At 47.2% G+C, this 22,703-nt stretch overlaps 1 protein-coding gene across 1 annotated transcript in view; it reads right to left on the bottom strand.

The window, feature by feature from the left end:
- Positions 1-22,703, bottom strand: part of LOC149331031 (chitinase-3-like protein 1) — a 177,264-nt gene that overhangs the window by 68,746 nt on the left and 85,815 nt on the right. The window lies entirely within an intron of this gene.

The raw sequence follows: 22,703 nt of genomic DNA, 5'->3' as shown, positions 1-22,703 counted from the left end.
TTGTGCTGTGCGATGTCCGTGCACGTTAAAGAACCCCAGGTGGTCGAAAATTCCACAGCCCTCCACTACGCTGTCTCTCATAGTCTGAGTTGCTTTGACGTTAAACCCCAAAAACCAAACCAACCATTATCACCCTCACTTTCTCCACTGCAGCACAAAGACTTCTCCCGTACACCTGTCCTGTGCCACTTATGCCCCCAGCTGCTTTCCTAGACCTGCCACAAAATATGAGATTACAGCTCAGAAAATAATGTCTTTATGATTCTTGAATGGAAGATAAAAAAAAAACAGATACACACCCATAAATACACTCTAGATCTAGTCTTCACGGCAGAAGTACTGCAGCACATCATTAAAGAAAAAATAATCTAGGCGAGATTTTATTGCTCCCCACTGGGCATAATCAAAGCGCACCCTCTAGATGATTATCCAGTCCTGAGAGAAAACAACAAAGTCCCCCCACTCGCAGGAGCTCAAGGCCATCTGTCCGGTTATCTGGCAGTAGTACTCATGATCCTGTGATAACCTAGGCTCACCATTGTCAAGAAACTGAACATAAAAGTCGGAAGTCTTCATTGATTCCACATCGGAATCCTTCAGCGAGTATGGACATTTAACTTCAAGGACTCCAAATGTTCCCTCCTCGGGGTCAAACACCAACCTGTCAGGTGATGCCCCCAACCACGGACACGAAGGAGCAACAACAATGCCGCAGTGTTCTACTGTTACATTATGCCCCAACTTTCTCAGCACTTCCACATAGCGCTCAACAGCAACAGCCTCATTTTTTCTGCCGTGCTGAATGGCTCGCACTCTGGAAAGGTCTTTGGGATCGAGCAGGTTGCGCAGGCCTTTCTGTGTCCACTCCTTTCTCATGACCACCTTGCCAAAGGCTGAAGCAGTCAGCCTGTGTCTGCGAGCGTCAATCCAAGACTGGCTCTGTGCTTGTTGCCGCGTGTTCTTCTCTAGCTCACGGGCGTCTTCAGCCGATATGGATATTTCCTGCAAATAAGTAAGCAGATTTAAAGCTATACTATAAGGCACAAAACAAAAGCACTGTTTGGATTCAATCACGGCATGTCATCTCTCTATAAGCAGCCAGATAACTCCAGGCTACAATTCGGACAAGGAGAGTTGTGCTCATTGATTAGTATCTGCAAAGAAAAACAAAGAATCCCATAAGCAAATGGGTCATTTCTTTGAATGTCCATTATTAGAGATGATAGCTGTACAGCAAATGGCATAGTATACAAACCAAGACAAAGATTATACAAGTACACAATTGGGTACGGCTGTAGGAGTAGTACCCCTTTGCTTAGCAAGTACCTAGTTCCCGTCAGCTACCATAATTAGTGTATGGGAAGCTGTAGCATTAAAAGTAAGGAAATAAGTGCTAAGAATATAGTACTGTTTAAGCTATGGGATGATGCAGACAAAGACCTTGTCAGGCACTAGTGGTAATTTGCGCAGCATCTTGGATGGCTCATAAGGTATTAATGTTCTAAAAACGATTCACTGAGGTACGGCATAGTGGAAAGTTCCAGATGTTTCGACCAACAGGGGTTCTTTAATGTGCATTGACAGCACACAGTATGCAGGTGCCTTGCTTTTCGCGCCCATGAAAAAGTGGCTGCCACAACCGGGATGTTGTGTAGCGTGCGCTCGCATGAAACAACTGATGCTGCACAACAGCTCTGCATCTTGTAGCGTGCAGAGCTCCTTAACTTTTTGTCTAAGTAATTCAAGATGTAGCAAATAAATGATGGACTGGTATCACAACTCATTTTGTGCTCAGCCTCGTAACTATTGACACCTTCGACATGCAATCCTACACTGTCTATGTACCACTGCATACAAACTTTTCACAGCTGGAAACTGTGTTTGAGGCATTTATGTCTCGCATCCTTCAGCAGTGCCATCTTGATATCATCTATAGTGCCAAATTTTGGCACACAGTCCTGGTTTTTTTTCACATATCTGACAAGGGTACATGAAAACTACTGGAAAAAGCTTTGTGACAATGTCTTCTTCAGTGGCCTAAGTCACGATGCAGTCAAAATGCTCTAAACAACACCCTTTCAATTTGCAAACTAGCAGAACTTTTTAGTCATGGTACTGAGATACTTACATCAAATATAGCCTTTTCTGCACTCGAGCATCGTCCTTCAAAGACATGCTCTTCAGAATCAACAAAAAGCTCGATGCTGGGAAAAGTGCATATCTGCTCTGTTCCAGGCAGCAGGTTGCCCAGCAGAGTTGCATAACCAGACGGCAGGCGAGACTGGTGGTATGTCGCAGGTGAGCCGGGTGGTGCCAAGCCAGACTTTGTCGGCACTAACTGTCCTGTACTGCTCAGAAGAATGGAAGCAAATGAGGTTTTTCCCAGCAGTCCTAGAGTTTCTCCAAGCTCTTTCACTGAGTCAACAACTTGGCGACTGTCATCACTCTGGCATTTAGAAGCCGAAATTTTCAGTCGCTTGGGCACACTGCATCCACCATCATGCACCCGTCGCCAGTCAATAGTCTGCACACTGGCTGGTTTGAGCCCTGTTTGCCGAGGGCGTCTCCACTGCTGGGGTAGCTCGGCGCAGGATAGTGCAGGAGGCGCCTCTTTGTAGCCACCTTTTTGAAGGAAGGTGATGAGCTGCAGTAGAGCTAGCACATGGCTGCAGACTCCATTTCCAGCCGGACACTCACAAGTGCTGGCAGTTACTTCATCTGTCTCTCTCTTTAGTGTGACTGTCACAGGGTAGGGTGCTCCAGTCTTCTTCTGGCTCCTGTAGCAGATGCCACGGGCACGGACAACATCGGGGCTGCAGTAGAAAGTGGACGACGCAAGCAATTTACAGATCATGCATGCAGTACAGTTCTCTTGGAATATTATCACAAGTGCTCAGCTGTACATCAACCAACCACCAAAACAGAGCAAGGGTTCTCTCAAACATTACATGCCATCTTTGCAACTCCGTAGCAAAACTTGTGGAATGGCGAAAACGAAAAAAAAAAAGACCTTCACAAGTGCATTTAACGAACGCGCAGAGTATATGATGCCGTCAGCAACACAATACAGGTAGTGGGGCATCGATACTAAAAGCACAGTGTTTGCCTGTCCAGTTACCGGCCAGCATTGCACCAGTCCGCAGCAGGCGAGTAAGCAGAAAAACGGAGGACGCGGCATCATTCGGAAAATGTGAGAGCGTGTACGCCGAATCAGCGTACCAAAGTTATCCAAGATAACGAGCTGGGGTCCCCTGAAAAGCCGAGTATCATCCCCGAAGTTTCAGTCTTCATTACGGAACAGTTCGAATTTATCTGAAGCTAACCAGGTCTTCAAGTTTCACACAGCCTTGCTCTATGGACGTTTTTGCTTTACAGAAACTACGAGCGAACGACGGGACGGCTGGGAAAGCACGTCCTGAAACCTTTCTCAAAGAACCAGTTGTACCACTGAGGATAAAGCGCTGCTCGTGAGAGCAAAGCCTTGCGTGCCTTGTTAAGTTCTAAAGTTTACTTCCATCCCGCTGTCAGCGGGGAGTTTCACAGCAGCACAACTCTGAAACTGAAGGCGAGCAGCAAGTACTACGCGTCTGCTTTTCATAGCAAACAATCTATAAGGGGAGGTAATGATTTTCAAGTGCTTACCTCAGCTCTGGCGTGCACGTTGACACAGAAGAAGGCTCGGCGTACGCCTCAACGGCGAAGCTGTATGCCTTCCGCTGTTGCTTGCCGGACGCATCACTGTGCGTGCAAAATGCCACCAGGGATGCATCGGTGAGCTTCGGAAGCACACTGAGGTCTGGTGACCATTTCAGAACTGACGCTGAAGGCGTATGTGACATGGTGGAGAGCTAAAAGATCTTCCAAGGCGGGACCTGCTCAACCTCCCACACACAGCACCGAACCGCAAAAATCTGATCGCGCCCCTGACAACATGGCGGTCGCTACCAGTGTTGCCAGACCACTTAGAATTTTGAATATCCCCTATTAGCAGTTAATTAATTAGTCATTAATCAGTAATTAGACACTAATTCGTTACTAATAAGTAATTTGTCATTACTTCGTCATCAATTATGTGTGACGTAATTCAGTGGTAACGTCACCAGTGTCACATAGGCAAAGTGGTGCGGAAAACGCTTTCGCCTCTACGCACTTTAGACAGTTTCGAACGCGTTGCATGTAGGACATTCTTGTCAGGCCTGCGTCTCGTCGTGTCCGCGTACGCTTCGTCTTATGCCCGTAAACATTTCATGCTTACTCTACTCTCGGGCCGCCGCGGTGGCTCAGCGGTCATGGTGCTCGGCTGCTGACCCGAAAGACGCGGGTTCGATCCCGGCCGCGGCGGCTAGCATTTCTTTGGAGGAGAAATTCTAGAGGCCCGTGTACTGTGCGATGTCAGTGCACGTTAAAGAACACCAGTTGGTCGAAATTTCCGGAGCCCTCCACTACGGCGTCTCTCATAGCCTGAGTCGCTTTGGGACGTTAAACCCCATAAAACCAAACCAAATCTACTCTCGGGTACGGGAGAGGTATTTTTATTTTGTTGAAAACTGACGCACGGACCACTTAATGGATCATTCGATTCCTGCGAAAATCAGGATTCCTTTCTTCAAGCCCAGCTTTGACTGTGTAACGCTTTTAGGTATTAATGTCCTCCCTATCTGCTTTTAAGCGCAAAAGAATGCTTTCTAAATTGTCGCTCACGTTGAATGAGCGGTAATATATTCTAAACGACCAGAAGTAAGGCCAGAACGGCATCGAGGCGATGTCAGAGAAGAATTGCCTACCAGGTTATAGCGCAATTCAAGGGTTTGCATCACTCTAAGCAATAAATGTTCCCCTGCCGAGCGTTCGCGCCGCTCTCCGCCAGAGGTCGCCATGTCCCGAGTGGTCTGAACGCACATTTATTTTCGAAATCGGAAGGAGCTGTGGAATGCGTCGGTATATAAGGCGCCCGCTGACGACCGGAGCCACGGGGTTATTTCGAACAATGACGCAATTCTGCAAAGCTGAACCAGCGACGGTTTCAGATTTTTTTCCCCTTCCTTCGAGGAAAGAGATGTTAAATTACAGTCCCCACCCGCCACGAGACTAATGTTTCTGTCGTTTCCACCTTTCGCCCGCTCCTAAAAGCGCACCGCAGATCCCATTTGTCGCGTTCATACATCACACGCCGAAAAGAAACGAACGGAACAAGACAAAAAACAGTGAAATAACGTAAATATTTAAAAGGCATCTAGAAATTCGCTGCCATAAGTATCAGTCGTTCGGCTCGTGTAATAAGAATGCGTTTTTCTCAATAAAAGCCCGCAAGAGCGCGCACTTTATCCCTCGCTTCCCCTAAGCTCACATCTGCTTCAGGGATTGCCGGCTTAACTGATCGTATGAAGCGCCTTCGAACTATACGACAGCCGCCATGACAGAAGTCGGTCCGATAGCAGTTGTTTTTTAACAGGAGGCCCAAGCAGACTCTGGACTACTTAAGCCAGCAACCTTGCTGAAAAACAGGGCAGCAAATGCTTTTAAGGGTTAAATTAGCGCTCTCAAGCCCTCGACAGTAATCATGCGACAGCATACGCATCAAGAAATTTAAAGGAAAGGCTTTTTGTATCATCAGCTCATTATGAAAGCTGTACTTGAAGCTGTGCGATAAATTGAGGTTTACATGGGCAGTTGCATCAACAGCAAATGGCATCTTTTTAGATTTCGGCTGCTGAAAACAGCATTCTCGGCTTCGATCCTGCTGCTCGGATTTCCTTGCTTTGGCAGCCACTACTCTTCGACTTCGTTGTGCCTTGTTTCAATGCGCATGGGTCTGCCCAGCCAGAAATAACTGCGATAGTTTGTTTCTAAAGTGAAAATATCCGCAATCTACAATCAAGCAGAGCCCGATTGCAGTTCTACGCGTTTAGTTCCGCACGAATTACGCTCGTTTCTGACCATAACGGCAACATGCTGGACGGGCACAAAACAGTGCTGCCCGATTGGTCTCCCAACGGTTTAACTTTAACCTCCGCAGTTCTGACCTTTAGGGGGGAGGCGGGGCAAAAAAAAAAGGAATTTTGATCAAAAATTCAATGTCTGAAGTTTCATTATGCAAGGTTGAAAGATTGGTCATGATCAGCCCGATATAAATTTAAAAACCTAAGTGTTTCCCGATACAGAGTGGCGCACGAAGTGTTCGAAAACGTCGTTTCCAACATGGAGCTCAGTGTCAAAGAGGTATATCGCATTTTGTTTTTGTCCTTTCTGGATTGTACTGGCGTTTTGTCAAAAGTTCAGAAGAAACGCACTGAAAGTGAATGCAAAAATTATGTAAACCGGGCCTTTCGAGTCGTAAATGGCCGGTCAAACGTAACTAACTTAGTGAGTAGCGGAAAATCATCCCGTGACTATTAAATACGAATTTCTAGGCTCGATTCTTCATAAGACCTGAGTTTAATTGTTGCATACATATTTTTTCTTCATCTTTCGCCTTATTTCCGCGAGTTTCTGCACATGAACAAAGTCGCATCTTCGTTCGAAAGCATCCAAATTAAGTTACAAAAACTGCAAGCAACATAACACCGAAGCAGAAGGTCCTACCTAAGCACCAAGAGCATTTATTTGAGAGAAAAACATCTCTTCAACCTAAATTACGTACAGGTGCTCACATCTTGGAAGTTGCTTTTTTCAGTTGGCAATCTTGGGCGAAAGAGCGCATTTAAGGAAACTCATTTTCATACTTCTTACCCACAATTTAGTTTTAGGGATCTTTAAGGGCGAGCTGTTCTGGGAAGCAAGATGATTAACTTATCATGCCCTAGTGGTCATATTTTTATTGCAGAAACGTCAAAACATAGGCGTTGCTATTGTAAAAAACGTCTAGGAATGAAGTATGGAGGTAAGGCGTATGAGGGCTATCATTTTTCGGACCACCTTTAGCCAGTGGAGTCGATCACCACAGTACGTTACCGAGTGCCAGCCTGAGATGATATGATCCGCGCTTTGTGTTAAAATATTTATAAAGGCTTATGGTGCATTTAATTTGCTCTTCACTTTTGCTGTCACAGTAGCCTCCCGAAATTTTCATTCATGTTTCCTTCCACTTGCGACAAAAACGGCTTCGATCGCTGTAGGAATTCACTAAAAAAAGTTAATTTCAATCCTTTTTTTTTACCAATGCGAAAGACTGGTGCACTGAGAGTATATGTGAGCAGAGAAGCAGCACGCACACAGGCTATGTTATCCGTCATAGCTTCAATTTGCACTGTCTTCAGTAACGATCAAGAGGCTTGCATTTACAAGCCTTTTGATGCAACTCGGCCTAGTGTGTTTCTCTCTCTTACATCTTCGAGCTCCTCACACCGCAATGCATCCCGTCGTTTAGTGACCACCACACATGTCAGGTGGTTTCTTCTGGGCATGCGATTCAAAAGGGAGATCTAAATCTTAATTGGCTTTCTGTCACATCACTCAGATCGGTGAAGTGCCACAGATGAGCAAGCGGCTCATCAACGTTTGTGAGGTAATACCATTCGCACTTAAGCTTTAACCATGCCCAGCGCCCGTGTAAATTCGTTTCGTACAGTGAAACGAACAGCAAAGCTGGAAAGACCACACGGAAACAACGCTCTCGTGTTTCTCATGTTCACCGCAGAAAAGCTGAAAGCTGAACTACTTGGCGCACGATTTGGGGAATGAACTAGTAAAAAACGGTGAATTACCTCAAGCAGTCCAATCTCGGTGTGTGAGCCTCCCTCGTGACCCTTCGTCTCTTCAGACTGTTTCCTTCATTAAATCACGCTCGCCGTCTGCAAATGGTTCGCGGACAGTCACGGCCATGCTACGCAGGGTGGAGGAAAATGGGGCCAAACAATAGCTGCACATGCCTTACACTTTCGACTAAGCGAGTTTTCCAGACAACAAGATAAAAAAAGGAGCTTGAAGCACATAGGATGTGTAGCTAAACATTTTTTCAGCATGCCTGCTGTACAGCAAAGAAAACTCCCACGAGGTGAAGGCAGGTGGGTACTAATGCGAACTAAATTATTGAAGCGGCGATTACTTTGATTTCAACGGAGTTTTCCGAGAACGCAAACGAAGCAATGAGCACTAAAAAGAGGGAGGTGAGCAGCGTGAAAGTTCGAAGGCGATAACTTTGCGCAAACACAAGTCGTCATCGCAACCAGCCCCGGTTGGAATGAACGCATGAGGCTGTGCAGAGTTTAGATCCGTCTCCCACAGGTGTCGCCACTGCTGCCGCCTTGCCCTGCCATCCTGGCCGAGGTGCGTAGATTGCGAAGCACAGAAGTGGCGGACGCTGCTGCCACCTGCGTGACGGGCTCTTTGCGGTTTTTTTATCCTTGAATCAAGGAGAAGCTTTAGTTCCCTATAACTGCTGTAGAAATAAATACACTCCTTGAGAAACACCCTCGACGGCAGGTTTGCAACTTGGAAGACGCCAGCTGTGCCGCATGCAGAAGCTGAACTCACCTCTTTCTTTTGTTTCCCTCATTCCTTGCGCCATACTTGCGTGACACCCCACTTTGACGAAAGTGAGAGGCCGCGAAGGGCACTCACATTAGCCGTTGGAATTTTTTATAAAAATGAAGCCTTGAAGACAGCAGGGCAGAGCTGTGAGACACCCACCGAGCTAGTTCGAGATGAAGATGAAGTACTTCGCTTAGTAGACAGCAGCTCCAGATTATGAGCTACCGGTGATGTCTCGAGCGTCTCATGGTAACTCATTATAAGAACTCACCCTGCTTTTAGCTGCCACATAGACGTATACACAGGTAGAGTATGAGGTGAGGCTAAAAATAGAAGAAAGCCTAGGCCTCACCAATGTTGTATAAAAGCAGGTTGCAATGAATAGGCAACAGTGATTTCACCGCGCAAATGTGATTTCGATCACCCGAATTTCGCTGACCCGTCAAGGAAGAAATGGGGGGGGGGGTTGTTCAGAGTCTCTTTTCGCAAGCATTTCACATCAGAGGACCCGAGGACCAAGCCGGAGAAAATCTTGAACCAAATAGAAAACGGATGCTTACCCGGTGGCACTGGGGATAGAACACAGCATCTCTTATGCAAGGCCGATTTCCGGCCAGTAAGCGACCGCTTCGTGGTTTAGCACACCATTCATAGCGGCATTCATAGATTGGGAACATACAGCAAGCTCGCTGGTGGAAAAGAACCCAGCGAGAAACGAAGACGTATAATGCTGTCGTACGACCGTGCAGTATATTGCACGTTCAGAACTTTTTGCACATTCTGGACTCCTACTCGTCTTCCTACTGGGCTAAATTCCGACTGGTCCGGCACGAGCCAAATGTCTTAGGGAAGAGGCAAATCACCAGAGGAAAACTCAGGTGACAAGAAATGCCTTCGGACCCTTAAAAGCTAGCCATCTATATAAGGAAACCATTAGCATGAAATGACTGTCTTCCTGCATAGGTCGCCTTCACATTCCGGAAAATCATCTTAGATGGGCGCAACCTTAACGCTTCTACTTTTTATGGAACCACAGATATTGCAGCTCTGGCTAAATATCAATGTTTTACTAAGCAAGAAGCAAATTCAGAGCGGCGGAATTGCTTCATTCGTGTTGAACTGAGCGTGACCCGACGCGTTAATTGCATCCCTTATCTGGGCGTTTTCATTGCGAGGTCTATAACGTGTGACAGGTGAAACATTCACCACGAAATGCAGTCAGCCACAACTTATTTCGATACAAAAATATATGTGCATATGCAGAGAAAAAAAGTAGCCGCGCTTTATGTCGTGCTTCGAAGTTTTTAAGGGAACAAATAACGCAGAAAACTACGCCACGGCGTAAAGACACCGTAAAAAGAGCAGCCCGCACTATATAATGTGCTTCGAGTGATATCAATAGAGATTTCCTGCAGCGTGAACTTGGCGGACTGTTTTAAGGAGGAGGGGAGGGGGGCACGCCGCCACGGGCTCGAGACCCAGTCGAAGCAATATTCACTTTACTTCTACAGGTATCTGAGAGGCACGCCACAGGATTATTGGTTGGGTTTAGCCGCGTTAAATGGTGTTTTTGCGCTACGCCAAATGCGCTAAACGCGATTTAGGTTTCGGGTCGAGGTTAAGTTCTTTGGGTTGGCTACCATTGTTTTGGCTTTTGTTCATCTGGGGAATTCGTGCAGCGGTGTGATTTCGTTTGCTGTCTTCCCTGTGAGCACGACGCTTTCCGGTACCTGCTAAGGCTTGCGGGAGTGCAGACAGCACCACTACTTATTCGTTGCTGTTGGTCACACAAAAGCATAAAAACAGTATTCAATACGGCAATAATTCGGTTCCAGAAGGGGTCGGCTTTGTCTGCCGCTGTTAATATTTGATGGCTGCCTTGCCTCCGCAGGTCCGTTGCTATTACCGTGTTCCTTAACAACAAATGAAGTCATCATGAACTGCCGCAGCCCATAAAGAGAGAATGCCACCAAAGCGGTAGCCTGAATGCTGCTACATAATCTGTTAATTGTGCAGGCGGCTGCCTTTGTAATGAGGTACAGAGATACCCAAAGATTACATACAGAGGTACCCATACAGAGATTTTCGCAATTGCTTAGCTGAGCAACTATAGCTCAAATCAGTTTGTCTTCGATTAGAGCTGACTGAATGTTTATTTTTTACGAGCCAAAAGTTCGAAAACGCCCTAGCGAGAAATTGTTAGAGCCCAGAGGTGCCGGGGGTGCCTGCTGTTGAAAAAAAACTAACTAAAAGAGTTCACAACAAAACTATCGACATATACAGTACGGCAGCGTGATTCTAACTTCGCCAGCAGTACACAAAATTGTGCGCATGTTACGAAACAAGAACAAATAACTAGAATAACTCATGAACATGCGGCTAATTACTTCATGACTTGGGAGGAAAGATAAACAGATTACGTTCACGTACTACGCAATTTCTGCAGCTGAACACTAAACATACTAAACCAAGAATCTCAGGTCTACCCTTAAAGGAGAACTATTTCAATGAGAATATAATTCAACTCATAACATGTTCACGGTTATTACACAGTATCAGTGTTTATGAGCTCTAGTTAACAAGAGTATGCATCCATTCAGCGGGAGGGAATATATGGATCACAAGTTTCTCGTCCGCAGCATCCGGCAGATATGCAGATCAAGAAGAATTTCTCCGGGCTGTAAATACCGGTAGCTCCATGGTGGTGAGGAAGCACTTAAAATAGCTCAGAATGTGACAGGTGTTCGCAGAGCATCGCCCTCATTTCCTTCTTTCAAAGTGGAATTTCCTTATCGTATACAGCACCTGATACTATAGACACACTGATTAAAATGACAGAGCACATGCTGTTTACATTATTACACGCATTCCAAAGATCACCTTGCCATATGTCACAGCTGCAGTTATCTCATGAGAACCGAACAGTATGTAACCAAGCGACTAGTTGGGGCACCAAATCAAGGCTGCGCGCTTCAGGACACGAAGGCGCTTCGCTCGCCACCATGCGAGCTCTTCACAACTTGTTGTGTCCCCTTATTGCTTTTGTGTGCGTGTTACCAGTGCAGTGTTCCGTCCTAACGGCCACTTGCCCCCTCTTCGCGCGCTCTCGCCAGATGCCCCCCACGGTGCGTCCCCGCATCCTCCTCCTGTTTGGGAAGCCACTCCCTCACGTGGACGCTTCACCGCTCCCTCCTTTCTTCGGGCGGCCAGTTCGGCTCCTGCCTCGGTCGACGCTGGTCGCACCCTCATCAGCTTTAAATAAGCCAAGTCTTAAAGTACCGTGTGCGTCTTTCGCTGCATTGAACACAGCGACCGGACACGACACAACTGCATGCTACGTTTCCTACAGAAAAGGCACCCAAAGCATAACCACCACATCTAGTGGTCGTCTTCGTCGCTCTGGTGTCGTTTAGCTGTTAAATACTGCCTCCCGAACAAAAAGCGTGCACTACGCGTCCACACGCAAACGCACCGCCGCTGTCTCCAGCGTCGACCAGGTGAGGGTTACGACCTGCTGCGACACCGGCCCTGAAAGGATTCCTGAGTAATGAACGCCCGGCGCACACGGTCTGGCTGCCCTCATTTGCTTGCTGCTTCCGGCATGGTTTAAGAGGTTCAGCCGGAACGAACTGCGATAACACTAATAAAGCTGACGCAGTGTACGCGCAGCCCCGAAGCCTGCCCGGAAGTCACGATGCTGAATTCTTACCCGGCTTAAAGTGTTTACTCTTTGCCGCTGCACATTTCCCCACTGACTCCTGGCTACACCCAGGCTCGACGCCGTTGGCCAAGTGGCGTGCCCGCTCTCGGCTCTCAGCGATAAGCCGAAGGACTCGGTTGGCTCTCCTACATAGACCGGTCGTCAGTGGAGCCGAAGCGCCCGGACGCTTAAACTTCGACATCCAAAACGAAGATTTATTCTACAATGCGTTTTCGCAATGAAAGTGGGTTGTACAGTTTGTACTTGTACAGCGAGAGAGAGACTTGCTGAGCTCAGTTCTTTCAGTGCATAAAAAACAAATACTTTTTAAGCTCCTCGAAACAAAGTGAACAGGAGAACAAATACAGAGCGCAGATATGACACCTTTTTTTCCTTTTTCCTCGATCCTCGCTGATTCGAGCGGTTTGAAAATTAACGAAATGCACTAACCAGCCCGGCAGAAGACATTACTTAATTATATTGCTCCCGGTCGCAGGCACAACGCGGGTTACCACCTTCATCATAATCATCATCATCAGCCTGACTACGCCCACTGCAGGGCAGAGGCCTCTCCCATGTCTCTCCAATTAAGCCTGTCCTTCGCCAGTTGGGGCCACCGTATTCCCGCAAATTTCTTAATCTCATCCGCCCACCTAACTTACTGCCGCCCCCTGCTACGCTTGCCTTCACTTGATATCCACTCCGTTACCCTTAAGGACCAGCGGTTATCTTGCCTTCGCATTACATGCCCTGCCCAAGTCCACTCCTTCCTCTTGATTTAAACTAGGATGTCATTAACCCGCATTAGTTCTCTTACCCACTCCGCCCGTTTTCGATCTCTTAACGTTAAGCCTACCGTTTTTCTTTCTATAGCTCGCTGCGTTGTTCTTAACTTAATCTGAACCCTCTTTGCTAGCCTCCACGTTTCTGCCCCATAGCTGAGTACCGATACAGCTGTACCGAAGATACAGCCGTTGTATACCTCCGAATCTCGCTAAATTATTCGTAGTTTGTGAGTTCGTATTCCACCGGTGGCATGTCGCTGCTTTTTCTTCTGCTTTCTAAATAATTATCTTTCAGCGATAATGTTTGGCTTATGAGGTTTAAAGTCCCAAAGCGACTCACACCATAGTGAAGGGCTCCGGAAATTTCGACCACCTCGGGCTCTTTAACGTGCACTGGCATCGCACAGTACGCACCCGCATCAGTAGTCTGAACAAAATAATAATGCTATACTGGCGGTCTTATAGAATTACATATGGCAATTGTGAACAAAGAGCACTTCGTTGATTACTGGACATTTTCATTCTATGAGTTCATTTTATACTTTTTTATTCATATGAACTGCAAAAGCCACCATATGATATAGAAACCTTCTCAATTACCGAGCGACACCATTACATTTTTACAGATTATGAAATATGTGCACGCTGACTGGATACTTCTAATCTTTTTTTTTGACTCCATCTCCCTCTTCAAGATGGTCCCTAACGTATTGTTTATTTATGCTTGCCTTTCGCCTGGTTAACCTCCCTGCCTTTCCGTCCATTTCTCTCTCTCTCCTCTTATGCTTGCACCTGAGCAAATGCCCTAAACTCATGGACCTCAGTAATTACGTACCACTAAAACGCAGGAAACATCACACTGGATACAACTATCGAAACATTCGTATTACAGGTCGGAAAAAGAAAGCACAACGGAAGGAGTGCCACAAGCGATTGAATCATCTAATCAACCCTTGGCAAAAACAAAAACGGGGAACCAGTATAGTATAAAGAGCTGAGAGAGATGTTTCGTCCCCGTCTTTTTACCCCGGAAGAATGCCATTACAAAATGCGGACTCGTAACGGCCATAGAGACAATGCAAACAACAAGGACCATACAAATGGGGAATGGGCGGGGTAGGGGAGAGGAGGGGGGGAGTACGAGACTATAGCTGTAAAGGAGTTTCCAGGAGAGCAGGGGCACCTGGAAACAAGAAGCGCAGCAAAGTGCAGAAAAAAAAGAAGACAAACCGATGCGACGCGCAGAGAAACGCATCCCGATCTCGGGCACTGCATGACGAAAAAAGAGAGCCAGCAGTTCACTGTCCTGAGCGCGGCATGACGACTGGGCGGCAGTCCCGACGGGAGAGCGATATTGACTCTTAATTACCCCTAATGCTCCCCTCCAAATTGGACGGCCACTGTCAAAAAGCATTTCGATGTAATTGCCCTCGTCCCCGCCCCCGCCAACCAGTCGCCCCGGCAGCGGCGGCTCGAACCGCGCCGCCGCTCTTGTTCCATCCTTCCTCTGCCGACGTTGCTGCTGCTGTGTGGACAGCGTCGATTGTTTGGTCGCCCCGGCTACCGGCCTCTGATCGGCGCAACCTTTTGTGGTAGTAGCCTTGGCCGCTTCATTTCCCACAGGGTCTGCGCACTCTGGTAACGGCAGCTCAACGTTTCCTGAAGCGTGTACAGATTGCACTGACGATATTATTGGGGAATAAAAATGGCAGGGTTTTAACGCAGCTAAACCGAGTAGGCGCGCAAAAGCATGTGTTTAGCCTGGTTGGCTATATGGTTTTGCTTTGCTGGGTCGTCGGCACGTCTGGCGAAGATATTAGAATCCGGTTAAGCTCGGATAGAGGTTAAGCTGATCTGATTTGGTCGCGCTGCAAATGCAATTTGAACGCGACGATGGGCAATGTACGGAGCGAGAGTGTGCTAGAGTGATTGGCTGCGGAACACAAGGCGTGAACACAAGAGGAACACAAGACGTGATCGGCTGCGGCGATCACATTGAAAGTTCTCGCTCATGTTGGAGCCTCGAGTATGACTGAGCATTAGTAGGTCCGCTAGCTGTTCAGTGGCCCAAGCTAGGACGTATTAACCCCTTTTACCCTTTTATATCTCCTCTCAGAAAATCTAAAAAACAAAAAGAGAAGGAGCCCGAACCAGCAACGCTTTGCCAGGCTTAACGCCAATTCAAGATAAATAAAAAGTAACTAAATGCTCAAAGAAAAAAAAACAATTTACGAGGAAAATCAGAGCAGTAAAAAGCGAAAACAAAACTCAAAATATCATCTTCAAGTGGCGAAAAAGTCCGAAAGCAGTGCAAGTTGCACAGAAATTATTAAATATGGCCGCCCAAGGCAAAACATGCATAAGGGTGGCAACGGTACGTTTAAGCATAGGACACGGGTGAGAAACACGATATACGTCACACCGTGTGCTGTGCTTCAGCTTCGCCCGTAAACCCATGATTTTGCACTAAATAGCACAATCCTGTCCCTTGGGCGTGCACTGAGTATAGGTGTCGTACTTTCATGGCAGACAAAAAAATGGCTGAGGATTAGCTTAGGTTAAGCCTAGTCAGATGCGAAGCATATTGTCGCCGAGTTGCATATCGAGCACGCCGCTTGGCTAGACGTTCTTCACGCTCTTCATCAGTCCCTGTAGCGCGCCGCAACTTTTGCTTCTCATTCCAACGAGCAGCCCTGTCTCCAGGAGGCATCTCTATCCCGTGTACGCCTAGCAGAGGCAGGCGCACCCCCTTGTATACCGCCGCTCCAGCATCACGTGTTCACTACAGCGCACCTAGCGGCAGAAGCAGGAAACACATTGGTCGCGACGCCTCGCGCGACGGCGCGAGCTGGGGCCCCGTTTCTCCTATGTCGTTACGTCACGCATCACGTGGTCCTCCTTGGTCGCGACGCCTCGCGCGACGGCGCGAGCTGGGCCCCCGTTTCTCATCTGCTGTGACGTCAAGCACCACGTGGTCATCCTTGGTCACGACGCCTCGCGCGACGGCGCGAGTTGGGCCCCCGTTTTTATCTGCTGTGACGTCACGCATCACGTGGTATGACATGGAGGTCACGAAAGGTCAATGGTAACGACACCGCCGCGCTCGAGGAGCTGGGTTGGGCTATTTTAGTATGCTTCGCATAAAAAGTCAGACCAACGTCAGCGATGTTAAATACGAATGGATAAGGCAACCATGTCTTGACAAGGGCATAGCCTTTTTATCTGATTCACCATTGCGCCATCCTTCTTAAAATGCAGGGATAAAAGGCATTGAACATGTCAGCCAGTCCTTTTTGCCGTTGTTTCACTCTCTGATTTGCTTCGTCGAAAGTGGAGGATGGTTATATTTGAGCCACCCGACAGCTCAACGAAACTGTTTGGTAAGAAACAGTATGACAGAATAGGTGAATACTTGATTTGCCTTGACATTTTTTGTGTGTGTGTGTGCACGCGCGTAGTAAAAATCACACCGTTCAGCAACGACAGATAATGCAGTCAGGTTGCCTCGTGATATTTGGCGGGACAAAACAAAGCGCAAAAATTTTAACGTTGCAGCCATCCAACAGGTCGGTCGTAGAGCCGCGCTCTTCAATACATAAGGTTTCTCAATAATATCCAGAGGGAACGATGGAGCCATCCTCAATGCATATTTCTAGAAGAGAACTTCATCCAGGACAGGAGTGCCAGAAAAACGAGGTTTCTTACTTAGTTTTGCCAGTGTTCGGCCAAAAGCACGAATTCGGCATCGGAATCGGAAGCAGCAGAGCTGTGCGCCGCTATATATGCTCTCCTCTGCGCGAAGATGAAATCACTTCGGTAATTAACCCAAGTGTTGGGTATGGAAACGTTCACAGCACCTCTTCGAGGTTTGCCGCGTGAAGAGCCACCATGTTATGGCTGAATACACGTTTTATGCCCAACATAGCCAAGCCAAATAAGAAGCCTCACCCCTGCTCCTCTCCATGGCGGATAACTAAAGTGCTGCCTGTTTTCCATCTACGTAATACTGAGAAACTACGCTTCAATGCACAAACATTCATCGCCGGCGAGTACATGAAACAATTATCGCCCATACCGTCTCCTTCAGGGGTAGAAAACTTCTTGTACATACAATTGTGCAGCCAACCCAGATATCAGTGCCAATTGCTGTCATAGCGACCGGAGGCAAGCCAACTGGAGCATCGTATCGTTGTTATTTCAACGATATCTATAGGAAAAAACTTCGTGTCCGAGCTGAATTTGAACCGCCACCGGAGAAAACAAAGCAGCTTCGTTTACAGATGCCTCAGCCGATTCGGCCATCGTCGCAGCCTCTGGAGCTGCATGCATGTGTGCGAATGATTCATTTTTAAACATCATTTCTCCCCCTGTCAACAGGTACTTTTTAAGCCGTTGAAACAGATATTAGACGAAGTTTCCTGTCTCCGTCTCCGCGCGTTACCGAGCCAAGCTGCCGCGCTGCTCCGGAAGGCAGCGTCCGAGTGCTGGGTCGCACACTTTCCTCCTCCCTTCTCGATATAACGCGATTTTCTGGATTAAAGTCCGGTGACTTTATTATGAATGGCGCACGCGCGACAGCTGCCCTGTTCTCAGAGGAGCTCAGATCTGCCGTTTCCCTCCTCCCCGCACATTAGCCTGCGCCGGTTCGCCCTTCCTCTCTCCGCCGCCAAAAGAGCCACTTTGTGCTGAGAGGCGCGGCCATGGCGGAAGGCGGAAAGCTTGTATGAGTTATTACGGCCAAGCACTTAGTCCTGCTTCATTTACTTTACGCCGCCGTCGAGGCAAAAATAGCAGAAACAATTACGATAACTGCCACTCGGTACGCTTACCTCACATTAGTTTCAACTTTCTTTTCTAGCAGTAAGGCATAAAGTGACTGGACCTCAAAAAAAAGGAAGAAAGTTCCGCAGAGAGGCTGATAATCATCCTCTGGAATGAAGGACAAGCGATGGGGGGAGGGGGGAGACTTGCTTCTGCATGGCTGACTCTTGTGATTAGCGGGATTTCCGGACACCCGGGAAACGGGCAGAATGTGGGCTCTTAGCCGTCTGGAAAGTTCAGCGGCTGACTATATTATTACTGTCGCGTCGTGTCATCAGCAGCAACAGCCCTGACGCGAGTGCGGCCCCAAGATTTAGCCTTGGGTGCCGCAACTATAAAATCCGTCAACGCTAACTGAATGGTCACAAAATGATAGCCTTCGGAAACTAGTAGGTTTTACAAAGTATTTTCCGCCTACGAGTTACAAATATTCAAAAAATCGAGTGGTACTTTTGCCTTGTCGCCTAACGAATCAAAGTTAAAAAATGCCGGAGTATTTGGTGCTGACTTACTTCGGCTCCGCATTTAAGTACATATCCGAAATGCGATAAACGAGAGCCCAACAGGAGGGACTAAATTAACTGGCATTAATTTCTTCTTTGCTTTTGTTCAACATTCTGCAAATCTTTTTTTTTTCCTTACGAATTGAAAGCGCCATGACGACATAATAGCGTCGAGGCCATTCCTTTAGAGAAAAGACGATAATAGTGGCACCAAGACTGCAGTCACTCTTCACGCACACGTCGTCTCCCACATGCACAAGAAGACGGAGAGGAGTCCGACGGTATGCGTAATAATCTTATCACCTAAGACTATGGGAAGCATGTGAAAGGAAGTTAATTGCGACCAGCTGAGAAAAAAGAAACCTGCGGCTAGAAGCGTGTGACATTCTTACCGCCTTTAAAAATGCCGCAAGTGTAACGTGTCCGTGTCAAGTGGGCGGTCGTATGTACAGGCTGGACCGAACTTTGTGTCAACGCCTGCCTTCAGAAGCATGCCGTTGAGTTCACTGAAGCCTCTAAAAGGCAGCAATCTCGCCACGCAACATGAAACGCCAAGTGGTTCGCGTTAGCCTTGCTAGAGCGTATAAAGGGCAGAAAGCGCTGAAGGCGTTTCAAGAGCTCGCAATTCAGGATGAAGTCTGCTTGAGAATTCCACCCGTCATCTTGTCAGGTAAGAAACTCAAGTTCAATCGCGGTCAAAAGTAAATGGAAGGCGACTTTGTCAAAAAATTTAATTTCGTTAAATCTAAAGCATAATGGTACACGTATGTTGGTGCACAGTGCAATTTGCACAATCACAATTCGTCTGCACATATCTATTCAAGGATGCATGAATTGAGCGGGCAATGATTAAATTTTTTGTTAATAGTGCCTTCCATTTACTTTTGACGGAACCTGAGCCTGCCATATTAGCTACGTCTGGCATTCCCGTTTAACCCGTCATACCTACCGCCACCCTTCGTGATAGTCGTTTTATTTTTATTCCATCGATTATCCCTAACAACCCTGAGGGAATGTTCGGTTTGTATGAGCCGTGCTAAAATTATATTTCTCAAGCCTGGGGGTTACCGTGAGCGCCCACAAAAATCTCGCATCCATAGGTCTGTCACTTTTTTCTCGACTACCTTTCTCCACGTTCAGTGCGATAAGTCTATATGCTTTCAGACACATCAAACGAAGCCTCATGACGCATATTTAGTTACACAGATATGCAGAGGAATGAATACTGCCATCAAAAGAACACCTATTTTCATGTTGAAGCGCAAGAAACTTGGTGTTTATTTGATTCCTATTTGCGGGCTTGGAGCTGAAAGCTAATTTAGGCAAAGCAACCAACTTGGAAAGCTGCTCAGGGCGTCCGTGTTGCTGCACAGCTATTGGAAAAAGGTAACCAATCTGAAGCACAGTGAGTGTTTTCTATTTCCAGCAGCGCTTAGGTTGTAGAAGTGATTAGTTTATCGAAAACGCCTTTAAAGACATGCGTACTACAGTGTACGAGGGGTCTGAGGAGGACATTCTACCCGCGTCTATCATAAACCCCACAGTCGAGGTAAGCAGCTGTCTCCGTCAACTTCGTGCGGCGATTTCAACGTCTGTCTACGCGTTGTTTTCACCCAGTTATGAAACATCGTCTAGCCGAACTCCGATGCTCATAGTGCAGGATGAGGTTTGCAACCTCAAGCAAAGAGGGTAGACGAAGAGTATTGTGTTCAATGAATTTCGTTCATCCTTCTCCCCATTGTTTTACTTCGAAATGCATTTTGACACGCAGTCTGGCCCTGGTCCGCCAAGCAGCGGTCCTTTGCATGGGGAAGTTGCGCACAAGTGGACAGCAGATGTCACATCGCAGCATGAGCGAGCAGTTCAAAAATCCGATTCCCTAAATTGTATACAGCAGCTCAGACGTCGAAGACCGGCGATCCAAAAAACACTTCCGCTTTTCCAAAGTCTTTTGACATAATTGCGATATATTTTACTCCGGCTTCTCACGGACAGGCTGTGTCCTGCGCCGCAGAAATGCGTTGCTGCAGGGCAAGCGTATTAGTGCAAGTTTTTTGCAGACATGTCATGAACTGCACGCCATTGTGAATGCTGACTGATTACCAGAAATTCGGGAGAGAGCCCAGCTAGTGCAGCTAAGCCTAGCGGCCTTGTTCTGTTTTGCAGCCACTCGGTCTTTCTTTCTCCTTCTGACGTCATGGATTATGTCAATGTGCTAATTTGAATGCTGAAAGAAATGCGCCACTTGGCGGTAGCCAAGGGAACTAGAAGCGCTTCTCCTGAATTCCTGGTAATGGGAGATGCTTTTCGTTTGCATTTCCGCGCCAAAACCAGTGCGCGTGGGATATGAGCCGTCGTTAGTGACACCTTTAATTAAATCGAAGTCTTGAGCCGCGGCGCTGTTGTTCCGGCTTCTAAGGTTCTCCTGGCCCACGAATGGTTGGGACGGAAGAAAGGCCGAAACTTTGTGAAGGCGGGCTTCAGGTACCGGTGGCAGCCGGCTGTTACCCGCACCTCGAATGCTGTTCAGCGTATGCCGGGAAAGCGTTCCAAGAACTGGTACTTGCATAAAATGTAGTCTATAAAAGACCTTTGCAAGTGCACGCTGGCATTAGAGTTCGCGCCGTCTAACTACAGCTTCCTCAACGCCAACTGATTGAGACCACTTATGGAGGTATAGCAATTAAATAAAAAAAAAGTGGAGCCAACGGTTCATTTTTTTTTTTGCGCCTGAAAAACAAAAAAAAAACATATTAATGCAACGCCAAAAACCGCGCCATGTTGGTAAACGCTAAGACACTACGTACAAAAAAAAGCATGCGGAGTGAATATCGGCCCTGTTCTAGCTTACGTCCTTCAGAGCGTGGGAGCTGACGCAGCCGCTGGGATCCGTCAGTGCCAAAGAGCCCCAGTGCGGCCGTTTCTGCAACCCTGCAGCGAGCGGATCAGGTTTCCTGCCGCTCACCAGCAAAGCACGGTGCGCGTTGCGAAAGCCGGATAGCTGAGCCAAGCACGCGAAGCGCGCACAGAAGGCTCTTCTTTTTCGTTAATATTACATCCTTCTCAGACTTGACTGTTCGACTCTTTCTTATGGAGTCGAGGGCGGAAGTGTGAAAGGCGGCTTTAGTCTTACCCTTCAAAGCACGTCAGGCGCGTAGCTCAGCTCTTCTGTGGCGGCTTCAAGTGCGGTTTCCAGTACTGTAAACATAGCAATTGAACAGTTGTGAGGAGTCCTAGCGTCACTAAGAAACAGCCCTTCAAGATAATTGATAGCCCTGAAAATGGTTTAATGTGAAATGCTCTTCGCCTGACAGCTAATTAATTTCTGGTGTTGAAAATTCACCGTGGATTATTCTCGTTTTCCATTAATATCGGCAAAGCAATATAGATTGTTTGAATCCTGACGGTAAACGCAAAGTGTAGTGTTTAGCAAGACAGCAAGTTTCACCGGGTTCTGGGCTTGCTTTTGTTCAGTGGCTGCAGCATGGCTACTAGCGATAAAAAACAGAAGGGACAGCGAAAAGATACCGACGAGGGATAGACGCTACAATCTTTTGCTGTACCTTGTGTTTGTTAGCGTTAGTAACCACGTTTCAGTGAGCCAAAGAATCAAAAGCACCAAAAAGTAGCTGGTATTTTTTTTTTTTTTTTGAGTTATCTCCTCTTTCTCTGCTGGTTTTCATGATGCTGTTAGTTTGGTGAAGATTTTCATGTTGACAGACGCCGCACCCCTGGACACGCACTGAAGATTTTTTAACTGTGCCGGCAGCACTTCAGAAGTACCTAATGCAAGCACGGACATATGTTTTCTTTTTCAGTAGAGGTTTTTAATTTACAGCCCACTTTGGAGCATGTTGCTTTATTTAAACTAGAAGTTTTACTCCTTCTTTAGTACTTATGCCATTGGATAGCGCAAGAGCGGGGCGCGTGTTATCGCGGAAACATATAAGAAGCATGTCCCAACCAAACAGGAGGAGATACCCGCAAGTCATCAACCAGGTCCGCTATTTCATCAAATCGTATTATCTTTACATGCAGGGCTCCCATTCGAAGAAGATGCTGCTGCTTTTCAGCTGTAGTAAATGAACGGAACTGCAGCCACCCCACACCTCCGTCTCCACCGGCTTGCACTGACATCAGATTTCTGACAAACACTTCTATTTGAGAAACTGATTAATGTAAAGCACAGTGGGGCTTCACTTGGCTTCATTACCAGTAGTGAGGCATTTATTTGAGTAACCTAAGCCAATCTTGTCCCAAAAGAAGTTGTCGATTGACTGGCACCTGTTGTTGTTGGGGTCTGTTACTGATTTTCTCTAATGTGTACAAAACTGGTGTTGTTCCATTATGTCTTCATGCTCCGTCACGCTCAGGCCCACTGACAGCTCACGGAGCCCTCTCGTTCACACGAGCCTTCGATAAGAC

Source organism: Amblyomma mixtum, chromosome 9 (assembly GCF_055824585.1).
Source record: "Amblyomma mixtum isolate Tamu chromosome 9, ASM5582458v1, whole genome shotgun sequence".
Lineage (NCBI taxonomy): Eukaryota > Metazoa > Arthropoda > Arachnida > Ixodida > Ixodidae > Amblyomma > Amblyomma mixtum.
This window is presented reverse-complemented; position numbering and strand designations above follow the sequence as displayed.